We start from the raw sequence: 13,617 nt of genomic DNA, 5'->3' as shown, positions 1-13,617 counted from the left end.
GTTTAGACCCTGCTCTTCTCAGGGAGATCCAACTGGCCTTTTCCATATCCCTGTTTCACTGCAGCCCATGGGTGCTTCTTCCACCTTCTTGGGCCTCTACCACACTCCCTACCAGTTAGGTTGTGCTAAAGCCAATTCCTCTTTTAATATTATGAAAATCATATGCAATTAACCATTTTAAATATCAGGACTCTTCCAAAACCTTTTATTACCCTTCTGGTTACATACTATGTATTGCATCTGGGATTTGGGGTCTGAGAATACCCTCCCCTTCCTTTTAAACACATAATTTTTCATCATTTTACAGTTCATTTCCCAGTAACACCTGTAGTGACAAAGAATGTTTTCAGCCCATTTTCCTAATATATTTTATCAATATCTATAGGGTTTGGAGCCCTGATCAAAGTGTCTCAGTTGGCATGTACATGAAAGTTAATCATCCCACAAAGTGAAAAACTGCTGGTTTGATTCCCTGTCACATGCTTGGGCACATGCCTGCGTTGTGATTTCAGGTTCTCGTTGGGGCATGTAGGAGAGGCAGTCGATTGGTATTTTTCTCTTGCATAGATGTTTCTCTCCTTCTCTTTCTCCCTCCATTTTCCTTTCTCTAAAAATAAATAAATAAAATCTTTAAAAATATATCTATTGGATTTGGAGATTGTGGGAACTATGTCTCTGAGCATTTAAGTGCTTTGAAAACCTTTAAAACCACTGGTACTGAGCAAATGTTTTGCCTTCTTCAGGATGTAGTGAGCTTTTCATAGCTTTGGTATGGAGCTTACCGTTCTGCCTTCTTGCTGTAAAAATGACTCTGGACACCAAAACTCACAAAAATATATAAGAAGTAATTCTCAAATTCATACCAGGAATGAAAATACCCAAAGTTTTTCTTTTTTATGGTATGGAATTTGGTGTGATTGCTTCATGTGTAAGGATTCATACAAAACTGAGAGAAAATTGATGTCCATATAAAATAGCCAGTATTTTCCAAAATAGATAAATGATAGGGAAATCGAGTCCCTAGGAAATTTTAGCCACTCAATTAGTAGTTGTAGTACACTCATTTTCAAGAAAACCTAACTTGTCAAGGCTTTACTTCATGCTTAAATTTAAGCTGATGACTTTATATAATGCACAGAAAGGCAGTGCTCCTATTTGTTTGAAACTCAGTCTCAAAGAGATAAGATACACTTACCATGACCTTAATGTTTTAAGACAGTAACAATTTATATATAGAAAACCATGGATGAAACTCACAAGCATAGCATTGAACAAAAGAAGTTGAGAAAATGTATATACTCTGTGATTCCATTTCTATCAAGTGCATGTACATGAAAATTAATCAATCAGTGACTTTAGAAGTTAATATAGCATTAACCTTGGGAAAGAGGGTAGTGACTTGAGTGTGGTTCCAAGGTATACGTAAGGTTGTTTCTCAACCTGGATATAGGTTGCTGAGGTGTGTTAATTTTGTAAAAACTTATTGAACTTTTCACTTATGATTTGTGCACCTTTTCAATATGTGTTATGATTTCTTAGAATATTCATTTTAGATTGTTTTGGTGAAAACTTAACCAAGAATTTTAAGAAGAATAAAAATGTGTTTTGGTCTCTCTAAACATTGGAAAATGTAGAACACATATTTAAGAGGTAATTATAGACTTGTAAGAAACAATAGTCTTCCCAGTAGAAAAATTTAGAGAACCTATGTAATCTGATAAAGAAAAATCAAGAACATATCCTAAACTGTGGGTTCCTGGCCTCCTACTTCAGTTTTCCTAACTTCATTATAGTTTTGTTTACACCGATGTTTTTAAGACTTGATTGATGCCCATCACAAGATTTGGTTTGCTCCATTACAATGTGAAGAGGTGACTCTGAGCTGGCAAAATTATATCTCTCTCTCTCTTTCTCTGAAGATTTTGTGATGCCTGTTAAGATTTTGTGAAGATTTTGATTTTGTGTCTTCATCTTCTGAACACTCCCGTTTTCCTAGAAGTTCACAATTTTCTCTATTCTGTGACCAAAAGAACAAAAAAGAAGTTTTTGAAGGCTCAATATTTAGAAGTTTTTCTTCTTTGAATTTAAGTGGAAATATTTCCTGTTAAGGCAGATAGTGGTGATAACATTAGGTTTCAGAATAACATTAACATTTTTCTATTACTGTTCTGTTCCAATATGGTTCAGCAAATTAACAGCAGGTTAATAAGTGTTTAAACACGTGGTGCCTGATACTGTGGGGAATGCCACTATACACCACGGAATTGTTTACTCAATAAATCTCTCTTTTACAGCCCTCAGAGTTTCAGTGACAAAAAATTCTTTCCACGTTTTCTGGACACATATCTCAAGATAGAAATAAAAGGAGATGAGTGGAGAAGCAGCTGCATATCACTAATGGGTGTTTTAAATGACTCATGCAGCTCACTGCAGAAGAGAGAAAACCCTCATTCTGTATTCCAGCAGGGACATGAGATTGTAGTTAAAGCATAGAGGGGTGCATTCAGGGGACTGAACACTGTGAGGGCAGTACTAAAGGGTGTGTTCAGAGCACCAAAGATTGTGATAAAAGCACTGAAGGTTGAATTCAGGTGACCTGAGACTGTGGACACAACACTGAGAAGTGTGCTTAGGAGACTGGAGACCTTGATAACATCTCTGACAAGTCCATTAAGTGGACATGATATTGTGATCACAGGATTGATGGGTATGTTCACCAAACCTGAGACTGTGATCACAATACTGAAGGGTATGTTTTGGGGACCTTAGACTGATCATAGCACTGATGGTAGTGTTTGGGGGACCAGAATCTGTAATCATAATCCTTAGGGGTGGGTTTAGATTACCTTAGACTGTGATCACAGCCCTGATGGATGTATTCAGGGGGACTGAAACTGTGAGCACAGCACTTAAGACTGTTCAGAGGACCCAAGACTGTGAACACAGTACTAAGGTATAATGTTCAAGAGATCTGAGACTTTCACAACACTGAGGGGTGCACTAAGGGGCCTTGGGCTGTGATCACAATCCTGAGGGGTGCATTTAGGCAAACTTAGGCTGTGATCACAGCACAGAGGTGGGTTCAGGGGAAATGAGACAGTGATCACAACACTGAGGATTACGCTCAGGGTACCTGAGACTGTCCACAGAATCGAGTGTTTCATTAAGGGCACCAGAAATTGTAATCACAGCACACCGAGGGTTACATCCAGGGCAGCGGAGACTGATCACAGAACTCAGAGGAGTGTTCAGGGGACCTGTGACTCTGAGCAATGCACTGACGGTGGCATTTATGTGACCTGAAACTGTGATCACATTACTAAGGGCTGTGTGTTCAGGGGACCTGAGGCCGTTATCGCAGCACTGAAAAAAGTGTGTTCTGGGGATATGGGACTGTGATAAAAAACACTGAGATTGCATTTTGGGGACTTGAAACTGTTCATAACAATGAGGGGTGTGTTCTGGGGATCTGAGGCTGTGATCACAGCACTGAGGGGTACATTCAGGAGACCCATGATCTTGACATTGCACTAAGGGTTGTGTTCAGGGTACCTGTGACTGTTATCACGGCACTGAGAAGTGTGTTCCAGAGACCTGAGACTATGATCAAAACACTGAGGTTGTGTTTTGGGGACCTGAGATTGTGATTAAAGTACTGAGGAGTGCATTTGGGGGACCTGAGACTATGATCACAGCTCTGAGTTGTGCTTTTGCATATAGGTCTTCATTGCACACACTGTCCCCTTTTTCTCATCTTCTGTAAGCTTTATTAAAGGTTACTCTCAGGGAATAAGGTGTGCTGTCTGAACTAATGAAATGACTTAATAAAAACCCAAAGGACATCTCTACTCTGAGAGCTAATCTCCAATGACCATAATTCATCTCCCTCTACTGACAGCTGGGAGATGTTTAAGAACATTTCCAGGCTCCCATATCCTCTCCTTTGGCAAGCTTTGTTCAGTTCCTCAGTTGGAGCAACTGCTTCCTGAGCTGTTAGAACCTCTGTGCTTTGCATGTGTGCTTGGAACCTTTCATACTTTCCCATAGTCCTGTTTCCATGTTTGTCTGCTTTGTGGGCTCTGGGTGCAGATAGAACAATGATCATGGATGCTAGATTTGTGTGTAATCAATATCCACCAAGTGAACAAAAAAAATGATGGTTCAACGATTTAATGAGTAAATGAATAATGACTAATGTTTGTTGGCAGGGAAAGATTATTAAGGATTTAACGACATCAAATAGGTAATTTAACACCAAGAATTCCCAACAAATAAAAGATTAAAGAATCATTCTTGCTTTCAATTAATTTAAATTATTATACAATAAATACATTTCCATTTTAAAGTTTATAAATGAATTTGTGTTTTCCATATTCTCAAAAAGAGAAAGCTTAATTTGAGGTAACTTCCATGTGAGACTCTCATGGTCTTGCGGGAAGAGGTTATGGGCAGCCACTGTCCAAGCTCTCTGTTCTCACAATGGGGACAAACCTCCCAGCAGGTAGTGGGGACCAGGAGAGGCATCTGGGATCAGTCTCAGAGCTCCTGAACCTGCTTCACAAGGGGGTCTTGAACCAATTATATAAATAAAAATATGGGTGATTGAATGTTTAAAAAATAAGTGCCTACATAATTGCTTACATTTCTAATTTTTTCAAGGCTTATTTCCTCTTGGAAATAACTTTCTTTCTTGGATACAGAATAGGTCAAATCTGACACAGCCATCTGGTTCCTGGCAAAGTCTTTTTCCAAGTTTGTCCTTGTCATTTCATTTTATTTTTCCTGTTAGCTATCTGTCTGTACTTTATGATCTATATTATTTAATATTCATTTATTTTTAATTCCTGGACAAGGTAACTATTATATTCTCCATAGTTAATTTTGCATATATTTGTTATGTGGTCTTTTAAAAAGATGTACATATTATATATTATATATATTACACATAATTTATAGGTTGTCATTAAACAAATAAAAATAAGAAATCTTTATACAAAATAAATTTTCTAAAAATGAAAAAGCAAAAGTCATTCTGGATATGATATATGCAAGCGTTGTACTTCAACCAAAATCTCAGATCTGTCAGAAATGTCAATATATATAAAACATTAACAAAATCCACAAAACTCTATTTTATGTAATAAAGTAAAGCTATTTTCATGAGGAAAGAAAACTTACTAACTTTATATAAAAATATCTAAATAAAGATACAAGATAGTTTCTTTTTGCTAACCCTGAGGTCTGGTGCAGAATACTCTATGGATGGATTCCAAAATTTAAAAAAAATCAAATTTTGATCCAAGAAGGAGTTTATTCATAGTATTTCATCTCTACATGTTTTGTCATTGCAACAAAGGCATTATCTAAAGTAATAGGAAGCTCAAAGAATTGGGCGACTATTTTAAACTTAAAATCAAGACAAGAGGCATTTGCAGTGTGACCCTGAAAGACCACAGAGAGTTATTAAATATAATTTGCAACTTTAGAAGTAAGACTTTGAATTGATTTAACCATGCTGCATAAGAGGAAGACAGAAGTTTACAATTCTAAAAATATTAAAGAAGATTTTCCATATTATATACTATGCTCTGTGTCATGTGCTGTGAGGACACAATTATAGTAAAAATATTTATTAGCACCCTGGACATCATAATAAGATGGAGAGTTTGGAGCCAGAAAATTCAATCTTAGTCTCCTTATCATATAAGTATATATATATGTGTGAAGAGATTTGCTTTAAAAATATTTATAAGATGTTTAAAATCCTTAGGACTACAAGACTCTACATAGACGTTAACACATTTTGACCTGGTGTTTATCATAGAATAATTGTGCCTTGAATTCCTGTGCTGTGGGAGTTTAAATAAAGTAATACAAACTCTTATGTTTAATACATCATCGTAAACTTTGATTGAGAAAGCAAGGGATAAAATGAACAGTGGAAAATGGTTAAGATGACACAGAAGCTCATTATTTTTGACTGTTTTTTAAAAAATGTAAGTTAAGTGATCATTAATTAAAGCACAATAAGATTTAAACACAGAGCAAATGCACCTTTGTGATAGGGTACAGATCCGAAGGAAAGTCACCAACCATCTGTGATCAGCAAGTCTGTCCTTTCAGAGAAAAGATTTTTAATTCTTGGTTTGCTTGTTTTCGAAGTGGATAGGTTGTGAAGTGGAGGGAAGATGTGATGTAGGTTAGTATGAGAGAAAGCAAGTCCACTTCTGCTCACAGCCTTGTCCTTCTTTCCTCCAGGCTTACAGCTGGATGTTCAAGTCCTGAGTCTCTGTCTCTCTCATTCTCACTGTGCTTAACACAGGTGCAGACATGCATATACACCCCTACACACTATTCCTCAACTTTGTTATTTTATAAAGACATGAACATTGTTTTTGTTTTTTTTATAAAAAGGATTTAAACTATTTAAAGAATTAATGAAACTTTAATCTTTCAAATGTTTTTTCTTGTCCCTTGTGTTTTGGTTATGCCTCCTTTATCATCAGGTGTTCCTCTAACTGCATTGGAGTGGTGTTTCCCCTCTGATTCATGCCTTGATTTAGTCTAATCCATTTCTAAATGCCTCTCAACTGCCAAGCACTGTGCCATGCGCCCATGATATCCAAAAAGATATTATCCTGTTGTTCTGAAGGGGTATGGCATCCTAAAGACAGTGGGGTGGGGGGGACACAAACAAGAAAGTTGTTTATGAGGGGATAACTGCTGCATTAGAGAAACACACTGAACAGCACCAGGGGGTGGTCTTGAAGGTGGAGCAAAGGGAGGGCATTTGAATTGTAACAATTTGTATTGTTACATTGGAATGAAATTTTGCCAAGTGGAGAAAAAGTGAACACAGAATAACCCCTTTATGCCAAAGCAAAATTATACAAAAGAATAACAGTATGTTAAGAGGGAAACTTAAATGGCCAGAGATGGATCTGGTGAGGCAGACGTGCAGACATAGTCTGAGATTAACCACACTAGTGAATTTATTATAGGTGGAGAAAGTATTTGTCAACAGTGTGAATTAATTCTGGAAATTGAAATGTGGGTTTGTTGCTTCCTCTGTTTTTTGTCCAGTAAAATTTTAAAGACTGTACCTGGTGATTCTTTTCCTTACTCATAAATGTTACTTTCTGTGAGTGTAGAATAATTTGGAGAATATTTTCACTCTCAACTCCATTACTACCCTAAGGGCTTTCAAGATACATTTACATGACTTTTTAAAAAATGAACACTTTTGTGCTTGATTATAGGAAATAATTACCAGACAGTTGGTTTTGTATTTATCTGGATTAGAATGAATCCCATTTTGTATATGAACCTTACACTTTTTCCTCTAGGAAACCAACAAAAATGTTTCAAGGCTGATAAAGGTACAATGATACAGTATTTATTTTGAACAAACCTGCTAAAATTTCCAGTGAATGCTTTTGCAATTGCTGACATCCTTTGGAGAATTTTCCTTCACAAATAATAAAATAATAATAATATGATTGGTATTGTTCTTTTGCCTAGAAAATGTAAGTTATAAAGCTTACCATAAAACAATCAGATGTAGACACTTGGGGGTCTGCCATTGTAACTTCATAATGATGTATTTTTAAATTTATTTATTGAGATTATAATCCACAAGCATATTAACCAGGAATCAAAATGTAACCATTTTTTTTAAGTGCTAAAGGCAAAAAAATAGGACACCCCCACAAAGAGGAAAAACAAAGAAAAAAAAACAAAGGATTTAGTTTTCATTCTGATTGCAGTGAAGGATATTTTAGTGTCAAGAGCCTTGCTTCCATCCCCTGAAACAAATACTGTGAAGGCCATTGAAAACAAAATGAGACACAGTGGTAACACTGAATGGACCATTCTTTGAATGAACTTTTCTTCAACTCCAGGGATAAAATTGTATTTGGAAGAGCATTGTTGATGATCACTTGCCAGTTGATTTGGTTTAAATATCAGACCTCACCTCCTCTCCAACTCCAACACTGACTCCTCTCTTAATTTGCCATCCAGTTAGCCATCATGTCTGAAAGCAAAATAGTTCTGAGATATAGACATAAACTTTGTTTCCTGCCTTGTCATGTATTTATTATATGGAACTTCAATGTAGAGCATTCTTTCTCTATGTGAATCACAGCAGATCGCAGTGGGCACTGTGACCATAATGCAACACAAAGCCTCATGTGGATGGGTTCTGCCCTGAGATGGCAGGGCAGATACTTGTGAAAGCAGGAATAATCAGTTCTTTAGAGTTATTTAATAGATGATGAAATATGGAAAGTTCACAAACATGGTTCAGCCTAGGATCTCTTATCATTCATTAATTAATTTATTAAAACCCTACAAAATACAGGGCATTGCTATCTCTTCTATAACTAATTTTTCAAATCTTATGTCTATAACTAGCTCACAATTTCTTTGCAAATCTCCTATGTTTATGTTTTGTCATTTTGTTGTTATGGTTAATACACTTTGTCTAGTCCTGCTGTATCCAATCAAAACTTTACAGTCATTTTTTATTTGTCTTTCATATTTACCCCCCATAATTTCTTTGATGAGTTTCTCTTTCTCCAAATGGAAAAACAACAGAGGAAGTGGATAACATAGTTCTAGGGAGAATTTGGTGGTGAATAGGGGGCTAAATGAAGCTTACCAGTGTCATTGTCTCCAGAGGTTGGGTTCTGGGTAATGCTGAGGTAGACTTCAGGCTTTAATTGCCAAATTTAAATAAAGTAAATACAGAAGGAATAATGATAATGAAAAGCCAGATACATAGGAAATTGGGAGAAAGGATTGAATTTGAAGTAGTTTTGAACCTGAGACACAGCAAGTCCTAGATGCCTTTCTTACTAGAGAATCTCATGCATCTTAAAGTTTTTCATAGTCTCTCTGGACATCCAAGGTCAAGGACATGCTAGTAGAAAGTAAGAGAATGTGGAATATTCTATTTCTAATATATTTTTCCAAATGCTCTGAGATTTGGCCAAAATGAATTATATATTGTCCCTTATATAACTCTTGATATTTTCTCCTTGTGACTTAGCTCTTCAAATAAACTCCAATTCCTCAATACCCAAAGCATTATGTTGAATGAATTCAAAAAAGTATGGAGGCTTTGCTAGAAATTAATGATAGAGATTTATTCAAGGGCCTTGGAGTTTGTAACCTGAAAACACAGGCAAAACTAAAAATTGTTCCAAAGAAGAAAGCAAAGTGGAAAAGTACTTTCTTGAGAATTATCAGTCCTGCATCTTTAGCCCTAGGATTGGCCAGGACAGTTATCAATCAGATGACACGCTGTTGGGGTGATGGGTGCCAGAAGGTCTGATCAGTTCCCATAGGTGATAATGGATGTTGGGTGGATGAAGGGCATATATGAACCCTTCAGGGGGTAATTAGAAGGCTACTGGGAGGTCCAGATGTATGCCAGGACTGGAAAATTCAAAAAGGTTTAAATTTTCATACTAATTAAAAAGAAGAATGGTCTCTCTTCAATTCATCAACTTCCATAACATTAATAGTTTTAGCAGCTTGGTAAAGTGATTCCATTTTATATGTTTCTTGTCTTCAGTCTTTCCTCACATTTTGCACATCTTAAGGAAAAAGATCTCAATTTAAATTCTACCTTTTTATGAAGATAATCCTAATTATCTTAATTTTGAAGTAATGGGTTTTGTCTTTGTATGTCTATAAACATTTTTTTAACTCTTGTAATTCTTGTGAGTCAACTATACTACGTGCACATGAATCTATATGAACACCCTGTGTGTATGCTCAGTAGTTCACCTCCTACCTTGCTAAGGACTGTCAAGTCTCTTTTATCTATAAGTTCTCATTGTCTATCACTATTTCATATCTGGGTGTTTAGTCAGAATTTATTAGAGGAAGAAAGGGAGGGAGGAAGAGAACGAGGGAGGGAGGGAGGAAAGAGAGAATGGGAGGGAAGGGGAGAAACAGCCTGGTAATTATTGGCCTTGGAGCACTGTTAACCTGCTCTGCCTTGGACATTTCCTTTATGTTCTCTCTCCTTCTACTTTTCAGATTTTTGCCAATAATTATCACATTAAAAATATAGGATAACCTGATAACATAAGTAACAAATATTTTCCTATGGTTTTTCTTTACTAAAATCATGTAAAGTTTTTAGAATTATTTTCAGTGTAAGAGGACAATGAAGAAGCTGTGAAGTTACAAAGTCTTGGAGGGAAAAAAAAAACAACCAATCGAAACACCTTTAGAAAGCTGGAAACAACGTGGTTGCCACTCCGTAAACCAGAACCTAGAACTTTCATGCAGAAACAGAGGTACTAAAGTTTAAGTCACATTTTTGTAATCTGATCTAGTTACTTCATCATGAGGTTTAGTGATAGGCCCAAGGAAAATGTCTCACAATTATTAAATAATCTGTTTACCAACATTTCTGAAAACTTTAACTGGTGGATAATGTCCGTCCTATGTGACCTTTCTTTGCATTGATAACTCTGTGAAAATGTGATATTACTGCCCTCTCATGGATAGAATATAATAGAATCATTCCAAATTACAATGTACAGATACTGCAGTAAATTTGCAAACTCTAAATTTATAAACCTTAAATATTTATTTAAGTGAAGCTGATATTTTTTGTTAGAAACTTCAAATTGGCTTTCTGTAGCCAAATTTCCAGAAACTCAGCTGACATGAAATGTTGTTAAAGCAAAATTTGAAAGTAATATACTTTAAAAGTTAAGTGAAAAATAAATTAATGGAATATATGGAAAATAAAGTAGCTTTATATAAACAAGTATATATGTACATACACATTGACAGTTAAAATTTAAAACATTAGTGAATATAATGGATATTGCCATCTGTCAACATTTAAGTGATTTTTCATGGCTAATATCTATCAAATGTTCACATAACTCAAAATGGTTACAAATAAAGAAATTGCATTTATCATACGAAAACTGCTTTCATCATATCAAATCTTCAAGTTCTAAATTTTTCCAAAAGATCATAGATCACCATTTAAACAGATGGTGGTGTGCTCATTGGATAAGCATTTAACCCTGATTTTGTGTCTTGTGTTTGATAGTTTTGAAATTGCGAAGACCATCAATGGCTATCCCTGTAGGGTACAACTGAGGAATACTCTCAATACTCTTTGTCTAGATGCCACATATATAATAATTTTGTAAATCAGTCAATACATTCTTAGGAAAACTTTCTTAGTCTTTACAAAGATTCACATAACAGGTAATTTTTTTTAGTGTGGTAGAGTGAATTCTTACAAAAATAATATAATAATGAATATTTTAGCTTTTGCTGTTTTCCATTATTGAGTACTGTGTTTATTTTGTTTTATACTTTGGTCTTGCGAAGTTAAGAATAATGTACACATCTGAAAAATTGACAGGTCCTCCATTCATCTGTCTTTTGAAAGGAAACCAGAAGGGAGATGTGAGTTAAGGTATGTTATAACTCCGCTAATTCATATCTCATTCAAGAATCAGTTTTTGTCCTAATTGTCTGACATTTTACAGCATATATATGTATTTTTCTAGAATGAGAATGTTGAGTTTCTGAACTACTTAAAGACTACATTGCATTTTCCTGACTTTCCCTTCACTTTCACTAACATTTTGCATGGAATTAGAGAACTGTATTTCATGACACCACATTAGAGCCAAATGAGGCCCTGGAGAAACTGTTATGTACATCTGAGTTCACCCAGCTTCAATGTCTCTATAGGCGACCAGTAGTTGAATATCCTTTAGCATCTTGTGAAATTATAATAGACAGCAAATTTACATGATGGTCTATGTGGTCTAGGATAACATACTGGGGTGTATTTCTCTAATTACTGAAGTTTTCACTTCCTTGGAATATGAAACATTTAAAATAATGTAACAGTGATGTTGGAACATCCTAAGCCTCCAAGAGCAGCCTTTTTCTAGTGGAAACAGTTTTCCTCATTTTTTGTTTGTTTTGTTTTCATTCTATATTTTTTTATTTATTGTTTATGCTATTACAGTTGTTTCCACTTCTGCTTCTTCCCACCCCCACCCAGTCCCACACTCTCACCTCCCTCAGTCAATCCAATACCATTACCCATTATGCATTATTGGTAATGCATAAATGTTTTTTGGTTAATTCCTTCACCATCTTTCAGCAGTTGCCCTCCTTTACCCTTGGCAGGTGTCAGTCTGTTCCATGTATCTATGTTTCTGTTTCCATTGTTCAGTAGTTTATTGTGTTCATTAGATTTCACATATGAGATCATGTAGTAGTTGTCTTTCATTGACTGACTTATTTCACTTAGTATAATAATCTCCAGGCCCATCCATGCTGTCACAACTGGTAAGAGTTTCTTATTTTTTTTACTGCTGTGTAACGTTCAATTGTGTAAATACACCACAGCGCTTTCATCCACTCATCTACTGACAGGCACTAGGCTGTTCCTAGATCATGGCTATTGTAAGTAACACTACTATGAACATAGAGATGCATATATATATTTTTGTATTAGAGTTTCATGATTCTTATGATATAAAATTATTCCCAGAACTGAGATCTCTGAGTCAAAAGGCATATTTTAATTTTTTGAGGATACCGCATATTGTTTTCCACAGCAGCTGCACCAGACTGCATTCCCACCAACAGTACTCCAGGATTCCTTTTTCTACACATCCTTGACAAGACTTGTTTGTTGATTTATTGATGGTAGCCATTCTGACAGATGTGAGGTGATACTCGTGTTTTGAAGTTGCATCTCTCTGATGATTAGTGATGTTGAACATTTTTTTTTTCATATATTCATGGGTCATCTCTTTGGAGAAGTGTCTATTCCAGGTTTTGCCCATTTCTTAATTGGACTTTCTTTCTGGTGTTGAGTTGTATTTGTTCTCTATGTATTTTGGAGATTAAACCCTTATCAGATGTATCATTGGCAAAAATGTTCTCTTATACAGTGGGTTCCCTTTTCATTCTTGTTGATGTAAAAGCAGAAGTTTTTCATTTGATGTAGTCCCATTGTTTATTTTCTCCTTGGTTCCATTGCATTAGGAGATATATCCGCAAAAATATTCCTACAGAAGATATCTGACATTTTACTGCCTATATTTTCTTCTAGGATTTTTATGATATTATGACTTACATTTAAACCTTTTATCAATTTTGAGTTTATTCTTGTGTATGGTATAACTTGGTGATCTAGTTTCACATATTTTTTCATGTACTGGTCCATTTTCATAACATCATTTATTGATGAGACTCTCTTTGCTCAAATGTATGCTTTTCCACCTTTGTCAAATATCAGTTGACCATAAAGTTGAAGATTTATTTCTGGGCACTATGTTATGTTCTGTTGATCTATACATCTTTTCTTATGCCAGTGCCAAGCTGTTTTGATTACAGTGGACTTGTAATAAAGTTTGATATCAGGTTTCATGATACTTCCCACTTTATTCTTCATTTGCAAGATTGATGAGGTTATTCATGGTCTTTTTTGTTCTATACAAATTTTATTTTTAACACTTTTTTATTGTTCAAGTACAGTTGTCTCCATTTTACCACTACCAATTTACCTTGCCCTACCCACCCCCATCTCCCACCCTCAATCCTTCC

Source organism: Pteronotus mesoamericanus, unplaced genomic scaffold (assembly GCF_021234165.1).
Source record: "Pteronotus mesoamericanus isolate MK-2021 breed Mesoamerican mustached bat unplaced genomic scaffold, CSHL_Meso_final scaffold_54, whole genome shotgun sequence".
Lineage (NCBI taxonomy): Eukaryota > Metazoa > Chordata > Mammalia > Chiroptera > Mormoopidae > Pteronotus > Pteronotus mesoamericanus.
The sequence above is the reverse complement of the archived record's forward strand: the minus strand, read 5'-3'. Positions refer to the sequence as shown.